This window comes from Heliangelus exortis, chromosome 1 (genome assembly GCF_036169615.1).
Source record: "Heliangelus exortis chromosome 1, bHelExo1.hap1, whole genome shotgun sequence".
In the NCBI taxonomy this organism is placed as follows: Eukaryota; Metazoa; Chordata; class Aves; order Apodiformes; family Trochilidae; genus Heliangelus; species Heliangelus exortis.
In genome coordinates, this window is record NC_092422.1 from 39,740,713 (window position 1) to 39,754,760 (window position 14,048).

Here is a 14,048-nt window from a genome sequence, read left to right on the forward strand (position 1 = left end):
GTGAGGAGGGAGAACCCTTAAAAGTCCGAGTCCTTGCTTGAAAAGTTTCAGTCAAGAGCGGGATTTTATACCGAGTTATAAACTCTCCCTAAGAGGGGGATGTTATAAATGGAAGTGCTGACACAACCTTAACTATAGCGTGTAAACGGCTATGCTATAATATCCATTAAGCAGAAAGAAAAATAAGATGGCTGATCAATAATTTATACAAAGAGTACCAACTGCAGACATAATAACTGTAATGTTTGCAAAGCAATCTCTCGCTCTCCAGGCTTAACAGTAAACTAGCGGGGCTGTTAATTTCCAGTTCCTACAGATAAGAATACAAACAAATTACTTAAACTTGTATTTTACTCGATATTTTGCATGCCTCGGTAGGATAAAATAAAATTTAATTACGATACAACTTGGGCTGGTTGAGGACTCCCTCAGCCCCCCCCCAACCCCAAGCTTCCTCCTACCCGCCCGCGCTCCGAGAGGACCTTCTTGTAGCAAAGCCCCGACGGAGAGAGGAGCAGGTTGGTTGGAGGGGTGTTGTAAATGGGTCGACTTTTGGGTCACTATAGTTCTTCGGAGAGTCATTCATAAATGAATGAAGCAGTTTAAGTTCAAAAAGAAAGTTACAAGGTTTTCCAGTGCCACGAGCTGAAACACAATACCCGCACCGGCACGGTAAGCATCAGCTGTCAGAGGACAATGCGCTGGCGCTTTACATGCAGGAGGCTACTGGGAGAAAAGGAAAAAGAAAAAAACTGCTTTAGGGGAAACCAGTGCGTCTTCCACTATCCTAAGCGGAGAGTGGGCGAGCAACTGCTACCTTCATTTGCATGGGAGCGTTATCTCCCTTTTACGTCTGCTGTATTTAGATAGCAAAGAAGAAGAACAAAGTCTGAAAGTTGCTAAGTATGCTCGGGTAGTGTGCCGAGGTTTTTCTGCGTGTCTTTTGCCACAGTACCAAGGATATCCCTTCTTTGTTAAATAGCAAGAGCGAAACGTGTCACTGAGGAGGATATTTTTAAAGATGGCCCCCTCTTTACCCACTCCAGCCTAGACAAACAAAGTTACATCGCCAACCTCACCGAAAGACGCTCAGATTTAACGTGGCGTGTAAACAGCTCTTCCTACAGTTTTCAGCTGTGCTTCTTGGTGACTTCATGGATGTTTTGTGTCGTATAACTAGATCGACACCTTATCCCTGAGCTGTAACTCAGGCTGAAAAAAAAAAAAAGCAAAAAAAAAAAAGCAGTGATTTTCCTCCTTGTCTGGTGCTTGCTTGTTCAGTGACCTCTCCCAGCTCAGCTCCAGTATAGCAAAGTCACGTAAAATAATGACAAGTGCCCGGAGACTGCGCACGCAGACGGAGTCTTATACTGAAGCAATAGTTCTTGCCCCCCCAGCCCCTTCTGCCCCAGTGACTGCTTTGATGCACTTTGGAACAGCGTATCTTGGTGAAACTTCACAGAAATTGCAGCGCCCACTAGTGCCTGGGGGAGGGGGGGCTGCGCTTCCCCCCACCCCCCGAGGGCCGACCCTGGGGAGAAATGTCCTCCGAGGGGAAGGAAACGGGGGCAGAAGTGGGGGCAAGCACGAAAGAATGAGAGGCGGACAAAATAAGGCTTAAAGCCATCTTTGATTAAACGAGAGTTCGTTTCTTAATTTCCTAAACAGAAGCTGAAAACGGAAAAGTTGTGTTCTCCCTGGTTCTTCCCGTCTCATAAACCCTCCACTATTTGAGGAGGTGTGTGAATGGAGCAAGTGTTTCATCAGCAGAGCCTTTACCCTGACACTGTGAAAGGAATTGGAGAGGCTGCTCGGCTGTGAAGTCTTGATAGGAAACAGGAGCAGTGCTATATACGTGTTTCAGTGTTGGATACCCACCTGATATGCAAAACTATGGAAAAACTGTGAGAAATTTCCATTAGGCCCCTTTCTTTCTTCTTGGGTTGTGTATTTTCAGTTGTTTGGGGTTTTCTGTTTGTTTTGTTGTTAGGTTTTTGTTAGTTAGCTTGTTTTTTTTTAATATATACATCACGTGCAGAGATTTTTAGTGGGTAGCATTTAGATTTTCTTAGAAATTCGCCGTGCCTTGGAGATGAAAATGGACTTTGCAAGTAAGGTGACACACACTTGCTCTTGTCTTGGTTGAAGATACCAAGTAGATAAGCTCAAGATACACTCCCATAGTGGCACTGAATGTCTTGAGCCTTTGCTTATTGTTTGTTGTGTGTCGGGATACTGGTTATCATCCCCAGCCAGATCCAGGAACTTACAGTGGTGGCCAGAATAATATGATTTCCCATGCAGGATTCCCAAAGTTGTAAGAGTCACCTTTGAATTATATCACACACACTGGGGCTCAAGTAAGTGGCAATGGACTGGTCCTGTCATCTTCTAACTCAGTGTTTAATAGCTTTCAGTAAACCACTGGTTCACAGTGTGTAAACTTCTTGAGATACTAAGACCTTGTTTAGCCAAGAAGAAAAACTGCAAATGTGTTCTAGAATAACTTGGGCTCAGTATCCAAAATCATCTGGTGGATGATGAGAGGCCGGCCAGGATTAGTGTGTGCCTCTTCTCCACCTCTTAATTTGATAGTATCATCTTCTCCTTTTATTGCTGCTATGCATTTTTTCATTAAGAATAAGCGTGTAAATATGGTCTCAAATAGTTGTATATATTTGCTATGCAAAAATTTGTCAACAAAACCATCAATACGGTAGACACTCAATACCAAAGTAGTTGAAAGCAATTTGTAGGAGAGATTTTTGCAAATCTATTTTCACATTTCAAAAAACCCTGCTTATTTTTAAAAAGGATAATACTTGGCATAGGTATAAATGATAAAAAAAAGGTTCTGTATCCTTATGAAAGCTGTAATAGGGATAGTACAGCCAAAATAAGTTCCCTTTAAACATATGGTCTTGATTTTCATGGATAATGTTAAAAAAAACTTTTATTATGACTATTTTTTAAAAATTTCTAATTTACCAAACTTCACTACCTGTTCCTCTTCTGTGTCCAGTGATATACATGCAATTGAATTTTATTAGTATGAATACTAAGTATGGACTTTAAGCTAATACACTTGAGTGTTTATCCAAAGTAAATTATTGGAATATTAATCCAACCAAAACAGACTTATTAAGACAGCAATTCCTTACAACAGTCTTAGCTTTAGACACACGTGTAAATCTGTAAATAGGTGCTTAACACAGAAATCCAAGCAGCTGAGTCACAAAAGTACCAGAGAGAATAAGAAAAAAGAAAACCACATTTGAATGTCAAATTTGGAAAAATCAAAGGGATTGTTAGAGGAAAATCACTGACTACATTAAAACAAGAAATTAACTTAAGAAAACTGTAAAAATATAAAAGGAGTTGAGTTAAAGTAATAAACCAATATCCCTACAAAGTATTTTTTAGTCTGTAGTAGCAAGCTGGTTTTATTAAAACTTGTTTTCCTAAACACGTGAATATGAACTTAAAATATAAACTTCAAAGCAAGAAAAACGAGCTACCACGATCCAAGTTGCTTTAATCTAGCTGGTTAGAAGAAGTTTTAATTGTCGTGCTTCTGCTTAATTACACCCTTCAGTTTGACAATCTTGCTCAGGCAGTTGAGGCTTATTCCATTTTCACACATGAGGCTGGATAGGGCCACTAAGATCCACAAAAATAGTCAGGTGTTATGCTACCAATTGTCGCCTGATTTAATTGGTGAGTGCCTCAATCCTTTGGTGCATAAGCTCATATTGACACAATTCACTAAGTGTATAGGTTTCCTTTGCTGGACATATAGATGACAGCTGAAATCTCAGTGTTGCTGTTTATTTTGAAAAGGGAGTCCATGCCTGAAGAGAAGCAGTCCTTGCTTGGGTCCTCATGTTCACGTAAGTGGGGCTTCAAGCAAGCTAAAGCTGAAAAGGGGCTGTTTGCTCTTGCATCCCTATTTTTGTTCTGTGGTACAGCTAACAACCACTTAGGCAGGTCGCTTGCAGAGTGGGAAACCTTTTTTCCACAAATCCAACTTCCACCATTTCCACAGGTCAAAAGTACTAAGCCCAGGGTTCCCACACAGTAGCAGCAGGCATGAGCAATCAAATAGGAGGCTTGCAATGGTGAAGGTTTTTCTGGTTCTTTGGAAAATTTAGGGCAGTTGACAGTACTACGGGGTGAAAAACGTCCAAGTAGATTTTCATACCTCTCAGGTAAATGTTTATGTCACCTGTCTGAGAAAAGTCAAATTTTTTAAGGACCAAGTTCAGCCACACGGCTGCTCTAGGGCTGCCCAGCCTCTTCATTCTCAGTATCATGGGGTACCTCACACTGCTAACGAAGACCTTCTGTTCTCCACTAATAAACTTGTCCTGTTATGAAACTGGGGCTCCTAAGTGCCTTAGATATTTTTTAAAATGTTAATCTCTGGCTTTTGCTTTGTTTTAAACTCTTCGATCTACAACCAGGAAGCTGTAGTCAAAACAAACATTTTCTTAACAGCTCTAACTTTTATTTTTTACTGTCAAGCTGAAACAATTACAAGGAAAACAATGTATACAACAGTATATATAATCAAGAAAATGTTTGCTTGAGTGTTTTGTTTCCTACTGATATAAATTAAGGACTCAGTGCACAATTTACAAGCAAGGGCCAATAGCTGAATACTTTTAAATACAGAGACATATAATGGCTGCAGTAAATACAGATTTGGAGGCTACATTTATACTAGCGAATTAAACTTGCTTGGGAACGTTCCTATGCAATATTTATAAACTCTTCTGTCCAAAAGAGGGTAATAGCAGCAGCCTGCCAGCTGAGAAGGGTCTCTGGGACGTGGAGCCCCCCGCTCCCTCAAACATCACCCAGGATTTGGTGTTTAGGATGTTTAAAGAGTGCCAGGGCTGTTCGAACAGCTTTATATTATAGATCATCATGTTCCAGTACCTGGGAACGTTCCTGACACTGCTTAATTTACTAGTGCAAATATAGCTTGAACTGTTTTATATTACAGTATTTCTTGAAACATATATTCTCTTTGGACACTTCTATAGGGACAAACTCTTGATCTTGCAATCTTTACATAGGCAGCATTCCTATTGACTTTAAGAAATGAAATATTTAAAGGAAAAAAAAAAGTTTCCTTAATTTGTGAAGAATTCAGCCTTGGCCTATAATTAGAAAATAAAAAGGAAGTAAAATTATAACAGAGGAGGAGCTTGCTAGAATACTCCCTAAAACAATCTTTGCATGGCATTAAAGTATCACCCAGTTATACAGGGTCTGCTTAATTAATTTAGCAGCCTGGACTGGAGATTCAGCTTTTTGTGCTCTCGTGCTTTTGTGCTGGGTATTTGAAGCTGAAAATGTAAACATGAATGCATTTTCTATAAAAGACTTCTAGAAAAATGTTACAGAAGGGAGGGCACATTCCTTGCTGGGTTTTGTATTAGCTTCTTTACAGTCAATATCAGTGCCACAAACCAGCCTGGGGAAGTTAGAATCTTCTTGCAACAGGTTGACTGCTGCTGAATTTATAGGGCTATTTGTAACTTTTATTGATAGGAACACCATAAAAAAAGCATTATGCAAAGGGACAGATGCATATATTTGTGTGTTTCCCCCCAGTTAATATGAACTAACATAGTACTGACCTGTTTGAGAGTTGCATAAATGCAATGTCTTGCACTTCTTTTTATAGCTGTAGCTTGTTTTGAATAGTCAGACAGATATAAAATGACAGAGGAAAGATTATTCTTTAGAATTTTTACTTTGCCATTTACAAATCAAGAACGTTTGCATCTGTCTTAACACATTAGTGAAGCAGCCTGTAAAGGAAGACTGTTTTACAGGCTGAGCTGAAAAAAAAATGTAACAGAAAAGTATTGGTAGTTTTATTTGGAGCCAGCAGATACTATGAATGATATAATTGACACTTCATAAATAATAGCACAGGAAAAAAACCAAGAAGAAAATTACTTTTTGGCTCAGTCTTGCAATCAATTGATATTTTTTTTCCAAATAAGAACTTTATTGTCAGTTGGATAGTCTAACCCTACAAAAGAGAAAAAAATCCTTCCTTCCACTTGAACAGCTTTCAGATAGCAATTACTAATTAAAGGTCTATTAGAAAGATTTATTTGAGAAGTGGCTGACTTTCTTTCTATGGCTTGTTTTTCCCCAGACATTATTTTTCTTACACACCTTACAACATTTGTTAGTGACAAAGTCTTTATTGATGAAAAGAAAAAACAAAAGAACCCCAAACTTATGCCCCTTACTTCATCTCGTTACTCATTGGTCTCTGATATAAATCCTGGCAATCTTCGTCTCCTTCCTTCTTCGTGGAGACTATAATAATACAGAATGTAACACTGCTATTGCTCGCTGGTGAATTAGAGTACAAAGCTTGGTTAATAAAAAAGACTAAGCAAACCAAGTCCTTGCATCTGTGAGAAGTCTGATCTCGCTTTAAGGCTCACTCATGTTTCTGACAACCGCTGATGATCTCTTTAGCAGAAGCGATTCCAATAAGGCAAAGGTGCCCTCTGTAGGGGAGAGGCTGTAAATGGTGATGGGTAGCTGGAATCGCTCAAAGATCACGGAAAGCAGCAGAAAAGAATAATTTCTGAGCAGTCTGGCTCTGGAAAAGATTAAATGTTACGTATCAATGAAGCAGTGAAAAACAAACAAACAAAAAAAAAACCCAAACAAAAAACCCCCGAACATCTCAGTTAAAATACAGTCGAAAATAAAATTCTAACTGTAGATAACACTTTGTAAAAAGCTGCCCCTATACCAAAACGAGTCTTGCAGTGAAAGCTGAGCTACAGCAATCTTTTGAATAAAATTAAATATTAATTTCAGTCAAAAGAACTTTATGGAAATAAGATAGTTCAGAAAGCAACACACTTAAAAATCTCTGTAACATGTATTCCTAAAAAGTTTACCACAAAGCAGATTCATTAAGGGTCCCAAAGGGTTAGCATACTGCTTGGTAAGAAATTGCTTTTGTTACCATGCCCACAGACACATCTTAGCTGGTGTGCAGAATCTCTGGTGGCTATTTGCAATTATTTGGGGAATTCTTTCCTCAATTTATAATGGCAGTTAATGCCAGCCCAGAGAGAGGCAGGGAATCTATCTCTAGTCGTAGTTCATTGCTCGTTATTAATTATTTTCTACATCCCACTTTTATAATCCATTAAGATGACCTGCAGTTCTTGTTAACTTGATTTTCTGTCTTCTGCTCTCCCTCTCTAATTCTTTTTTTCTTTTCAACATAGTGTCATAGTGTTTCTTTTTTTTTTTTTTTTTTTTTTTTGCCTAGTTCTGGCAGTTTGTTTGCTATATATGCTGGGGTTCCTACAAAAACCTAGACTGAATCATAGTTTAGAAAGTGAAGATAAGTGTTGTAAGTATGTCGTTTAATCTGGTTCTAAATATGACTATAAAGAGAAGGGTGGGTTTTGGTCACCTGTGGAAAAGTTAAGAAGGATAGTAAGTTCTAAAACCTACGGGATGCTAATGGTGGTTGAGATTTTTTTCTGGTCTGAATCATCAATAAGGGGCAATTTTTCTAGATCATAATGTCAAGACTGTCTTTCAAAAGGGGGCTGAAGGAAAGGGAGAAAGTAAACTTAAAACATTGCCTTTACTATTCACAGGTCCTAGTCAAAGGGAGCTTGTTCCTTTTTTTACCCACTGTTGGAAATACTGGTATGAGGGACCATGTTTTGGTTCAAGTAAATGGCAGAGTAATGCTAATTTTTGTTTTAATTAATGTCTGAAACAGTAAGCTCTTTTTCTTAAGTCATCAAATAGCATTGAACCTCTCAGGCTCATTTTAAGAGAAGTAATTTCACTACCACTACTTTTTGATCTTCAGGGCATGCTTCCAAGTCTATTTACATAAATAAATGTTTGGGGAATGACTGAGATTATGGAGCTTTGTGGACTTTTGATGTGCCCTCTTCATATCCCATTGCCTAGCCTGTGAATCAGATCTGACACGCAGCAGGGTGTTAACTTTACTGTCTCTTACAGACAAAATTAATACAACTCAGAGGACAAAAGTGAGGATCCTAACTAAATGGGAAAATTCTTGTAGGTGCTGCCATACAACATGGAAGTCCTTTACAGGTCAAATCCTCATGACCATTACTTTTTCCCCCGACAGAAAGCATGCTTGCACTGTAAGATATCTGTAGTAGCCACCATCTTACCCTACTTCATTGTTGCATCTTTAACAAAAGTTCATATTCATGTTTGAATGCCTACCCTGAAATGTGAAAATAACCTCAGTATAGGTCTCCAGAATGTTTTTTTGTTCTATCCAACCATTTAGCTAAGTATAGGACAAACATCCAAGGCTAATTTTTGCCTTTTTCTAGACATACTGACTGTGTCTTAATATGCAAGCTGGATCCTTCTGGTTTATTTTACTGATCCTTCCTTGTCCTTTTATAAGACTGTATTTACAGTTGCAAAGGTATTATTGAACTTTTTTTTTTAAGATGTGTAATACATTTAATTCTGGAAAAGCAATATTTTCAGAGCATTATATTGTTTTGGGTTTTTTCCTTATATTTTCTTTTATACTTTTCTTTCCAACTAAAGGCTGCCAGTTCCTCAGATTTACTCTATGGCAGCTTCTTCCAAACTGTAGTAACACAACCTATGTTAAGATGCTTTGTTTATGTGTCAGAAATTGTTATTTGATCTCTTAATGCAGTCATTGAAGAGAAGTATGCATTTTCAGTGCAGAGATACAGAAAAACTAAACTATAAGCCCCAAGCTGAAGTTGTGAAAAAAATCCTAGGTGGTATGAGACAGGCCTCTGTCACAAGTGGACTGTAATTTTTTTTTTCAGTTTAGGCATTAAATTTATTTGTTTACATTCTAATATTTCTTTTAAATTATTTTTTATCTTTAATTTGATCAGACACCATTTTCTGTGGATTCATTTTGCTCTTTGCTGTGCCATCTTTTGGTTGCTGTGACCATGTTAATATTTTAAATTCTTCCTCATCAACTGAACTTTTTCTATCTATTTTTAAACAGCCATGATCAACCTTTACTTGAAAAAACCCCCGTGGTAAATCTCAATACATGACTTGTTATTTTATGGTGTCATTGTCCTCTTTTATGTTTTTTTTCCCTTTAAGATTATTAGAGCATTCTATACAATACAATTAAAATTTGCCTTATTTCCTGTTGCTGTAATTGGTTTAACCTTTTTTTTTCAATCTGAAGACCATACGAACTGTAAAAGCAAAGTGACATTGTGCAGGCTCTAAAATATCTGGAGTTTCTGAATCTTTCATTCATATATTTTCATTAATTTTACCCAGCTCTCTGCAGCTTTGATACAGCTGCCCCCAGCATTTTTCCTGAATGGCTGCCAACTGTCTTTGGGTTCTGTTGTCTAGCATTATATTGCTTGGCCCCAACCCTGAAAAATTTATACACTTGAGTAATTTTACGCATGAGAGCAAACCCATTGACTATTGATGCATAATGTTATTCACAAGTGCAAGCATTTTCAGGGTTTGGGTAATTGTTTTGATTTTACTGGTTGATCATTGCAAAGTATTTGTAATGGGATTTTTTACCCAGTTCTAGATTATTTTTTTTTTTTCTCAGTGTCTGTGAGATGTCACAAGTTTCATGCAGTCGTGTGGGTTTGAATGCAGTTATGTGGTTTTAATGCTTAATCTACATTTCATTTTGTATTTGTGACTATGATACCCACAAACATTGTAGGGTCTGACTGGGTTGAATGTATTATGGCTTCTTAAGTATAACTAGGATGCTTTTTTTAATTTTACACTGCTGATGAGTGAATCAACAGTAGCTGATTCCCATAGTGCTTTCCCGTTCCATAATCCATTCCCATGATAATGAATTAAGTATCAGGTCAAGCTTTGGAGACTTTTACCACAACATCCACAACTAACCATGTAACTAACTGAGTTACTTACCTGATGTATTTATTCATTTAAAGGAATTGCAGCTTTTTGTTAATTTACTACATGCCTCTACTGCCTTTTGATTGCATTGTTGTTGGAACAGTCCTATTCAACTCCCTGGCTACAGAGTATCAGGAGTATGTAGCCCAATAAACATTACAGAACAATTACTGCACAGTTATTTCTGCCTCTGTGTCTGTTTTTTTATTACTGTCATCCCTTTACTTGCTCCCTTTTTCTAGTAACTAGCGCTTCTTTATCTTTCATCTAATTTAAACACAACATATCAAAATGTACAAGGGCCTAAATCTCTAGTTTCTAGGAGTCTCTGGGCTTCACCTGAGTCAACAAAGCAATGTCACTTTTTCCTGGCTGAGAAACTAGTTGAATAGATATGAAAGCTGGATTAATACTCTCTGTCTGATGTTCAGTATTGATTTCAGCTTCTTTTCCTTTTGCATTCCTTAAATACCATGTATTTGCTTCACATCCTTAATAGAGTGTTCTTGCTTAAATTTTAATCTTCTTTAAAACCCAAGTACTTCTTTTGGGCCACTGTTTTTAGTCTTTGAAGGATGTCCTGTCAATATTATCCTTATGCAGGTTCCACTAGTGTACAGTATTCCCATTGGAATTTTTCTTCAGTATTGTCCATATCTTCCCAAAGGCTCAGCAGTTTGAGAGTAAGAAGTCTGCATATCTAGACAAAATAGGAGCAAAACTTGAAGTGATAAAGCCTACTCAGTGTAAGCTTTCTTCTGCTATCTCTTGAGCGTTTTCTCAACTTTATTTTCCTTAGATAATTAAGATTTACATTTATTACAAAAACCTGTTGATTTCATAGATGTATAAATTGCCCCTTGTGGAACATAAAAATAAGAATTTTTTTCAAATTCATCTTCTACTTCACTTGCAGTGTCACAGTGTGACTAACCACTGATGCTTAACACATTTGTCCATAAGCTTGTTTTTAAGTATGTGACTAGCTTTAATAATTTCTATACTGAATAAGAGCCTTCAAGCAACATATTTTAATGACAGAATCATTTCAGATTCTCAAATGTATTGTTTCAGAGTATTCATAATGCTCTATTTTAAGTTGTAGTCACCAACCTTTTGTAGAGGTGTTGCACACATATAAAAATTATTGAATCCAAAGTGATTAATGTAGGGTAATATGACACAGAATTCCTATTTCAGGTTATATGGGTAGGGTTGATTTATAATAAATATAATAAATACAATAAACCATGTTGATTTATTAGCTACAAAGCATGGGTCTGAACAAGTCCTTGTCTGCCTTTTTGATGAATGTAATGGAAAGAAATATAAAATATATAGCTATTGAACTTTTATAATAAAGTTACATATTTTATTTTTAAAATACTGTAGGTATGATTTTGGGTCAAAGTTTTAAAATTAAATAGAACTGACTTTTAGGTAACTTTATGGAGCTTAAGAAAAGTATTCTCCTTTTAGAAACTGGTCAAGTTTACTGTCTGGGTCTATCCTGTCTTACTTGTGGTCCTTCTACTCATATTTCTAGGAACAGGCTAGTCCACTATTGCAAGAGAAGGAGTGTTAGCCTTCTGTAAACAAATATTGTTCTTGTAGATACAGGTCCTGTACAAGTGAGAGGGAGAGTGATAAGTTAATAGAAAATATATGTCATAAAAATTACATGTAGAAATGTGTAGAAACCCCAAGAGGAATTTTAAGAGACCTCCTTCATGAATGCTTCATAAAACATCCCTGTAATCATTCACATATTCAGTCATTTCTTCACTGTAATTTTGCCTTACATATCAGAACGTAATATAGGGGTGGTTTAAGAACTTGTAAGCTCAGCTGTGAACTCTTAGGGCCAGAGTCTCAAGTTAGGAGATTAAAATAACTTGTTTAATCAGAAATACCTAGTTAATTGAGATTTTATCTTTCTCTGGTGTTTTTGCCTACCAGTATGTTGCTACTTTTTGTTATATGAGTTTCACTAAAGTTTTTTTTTTTGTTAGCTGTTTTTGTTTTTTTTTTTTTTTTGATCCAATGCTTTTTTACTAGTTTGGGTTTGGGTTTTTTCTGTTTGGTTGGTTTGTTTGTTTGTTTTGATATTTTTGTGTATAGCATTGTGTACTACAGTATTATAGTATTATTGTGTATAGTTTTGGAAGTACAGTTGACTAGTTCTGAGGCCAACAGGTTAAATGTTTAAAGGAAAAATAGTTGACCTAATTTTTTATTTATCAAACAGAATTTGTCTGCTTCTATAAGTTGTGTATATTTATTTATGTGTTGGATCATGTAGGAAATGTTTTTTGCTGTGGTGAAGAGCAGCACAAGTTATCTCCAGTTGCTGAAGTCAGTGAGGTCACCATCTCAGTATCCTGCTCATGTTTCCTTATTTCTATTATTTAGAAAGGTTTTTCCTCTCTGCCTTCCTTGAGTTCATTAAGCACATTTATCAGTTTCATCAGGGAGGTGAGTCAAATACTTCTAGTATTTCTACTGTGATTTTATATCCTCCTGCTTTGTTGTTTTTCAGCTTCTTGCCTATAACATGTCTTGAAATCCTGCTAGTGGTGGGATTAGTTATGTGATTGCAAATATTACTTATAAAACTGTGGCTGAGATAAGGAGTTGCTGTTAATGACTTCTTTTTAAGAATCTCCCCATCCATTCTGTTTCAGCAATGAGAATCTTCCTCCTTTTCTTTAGATTGTCCCATTTTAAACATCACTTGTCCAAAAATACTATATGGTTTCACCGTATATCATAGCCTGCCATGTATTTTATAGCTCTTGAAATGTTCTTTTCTCACTGAAGCAGTGTGTTTCTACTCTTGCTCTGAGTATACTGAGACCTGGTTGTGACAGCTGAACTGAAACAATGCGTGCACTTTTTTTTTTTCCCTATCATTTCAGCATCCTTTGCCTGATGCACTAATGTAAATCTATTCTTAAGGCCAGGTTGGAATTTGTCAAACTACCCTTTTGTTTTCTGTGTGGTACTGATGATCGTTGTCACTTTCTAATCAGAGGGTATCTTTCTTTGTTTTATTTTTAGTTTGGCAGAGCAATGGTTGCAGTAATCACTGACATCTGCTGCCTGGCATGCTGTTTCATCTTTGACACACGATCTATCTTCAAACACTGCAGTTGTGGTCAAATTTAACTCTTCCTATCTGAAAAAAAAAAAAAAAAAAAAGGACTTTTTTCTGTGAAAATTTTAGACAACAGTCTATCAGACACCAAATGTTATCCAGTGAGTCATCATTTTGGTTGGTAATTCCTCATCTCAGTTTTCCCTTTGCATTGTATTTTCCATGGTTTTTGCACTGTAATTCAGTGTTGAAGTCATCCATCACAAAGAAATGATCTGCGTTCTGCTTTTCTGTCAGCAACAGTTTGGAGGCAGGGGCATGAAAGCATCTTTGCCTTTGATGCTCTCTTCAGCTGCTGGAATGTAGTACCATTCAATTTAACTTTGCTTAGGATTATGATTTGGAATCTGTTTCCAAGTACTCAGTGGATTTTTTTGCTATCTGCTACAAGAATTACTAATTCTTCTTGCTTTCTCATTGTCCCTTCCCTCTTCACTGATGAAATGTTTATTCTTTTGTTAACTTAACTTGTCTACTCTAAAATGCATTTCCTGCAGTTACTCTTACTGTCCAGACTAATAGCATAGAGTGGCTTATATATACTCTGTTTAAGTCTAGTTCCATCTGTTAGAGACTGGACACATCCTTACTAAAGAAAACTTGTTTCCTCTGAGCCTCGTGTGCTTTCCTCTGGAGTCCTCAGATGTAATTAATATATTGGGCGAAATGTACTTCAACTCAAAAAGGCATTAAGTAATGTGGGATCTGTGCTGTAAAATGTGCATTAACTGAAACTAGAGGTGTGTTGGATGCCCTAAAGCAAGTATGGAAGAATGTGGCAGTCTTCGAGAGTGCGACACTTTATACAAGAGTGACAGAAGACATCAAACCAGACACAGCCTGATCCCTGCTATCTGTTGAAATCACTACCAGAAATCACTACTGAAGTCCCCGAACTGCATTGCAAGTTTTTTGGGATTTTTTT

The 14,048-nt window shown here is 37.0% G+C and overlaps 1 long non-coding RNA gene across 1 annotated transcript in view; it reads right to left on the bottom strand.

Moving 5' to 3' along the window:
• Positions 1–5,853: 5,853 nt before the first annotated feature.
• The window catches only part of LOC139791815 (uncharacterized), a 70,705-nt gene continuing 62,510 nt past the window's right edge, over positions 5,854–14,048 (bottom strand). The window contains exon 3 of the long non-coding RNA XR_011724032.1: positions 5,854–6,637. This is a non-coding gene — a long non-coding RNA (uncharacterized lncRNA). The remainder of the gene's footprint in view (positions 6,638–14,048) is intronic.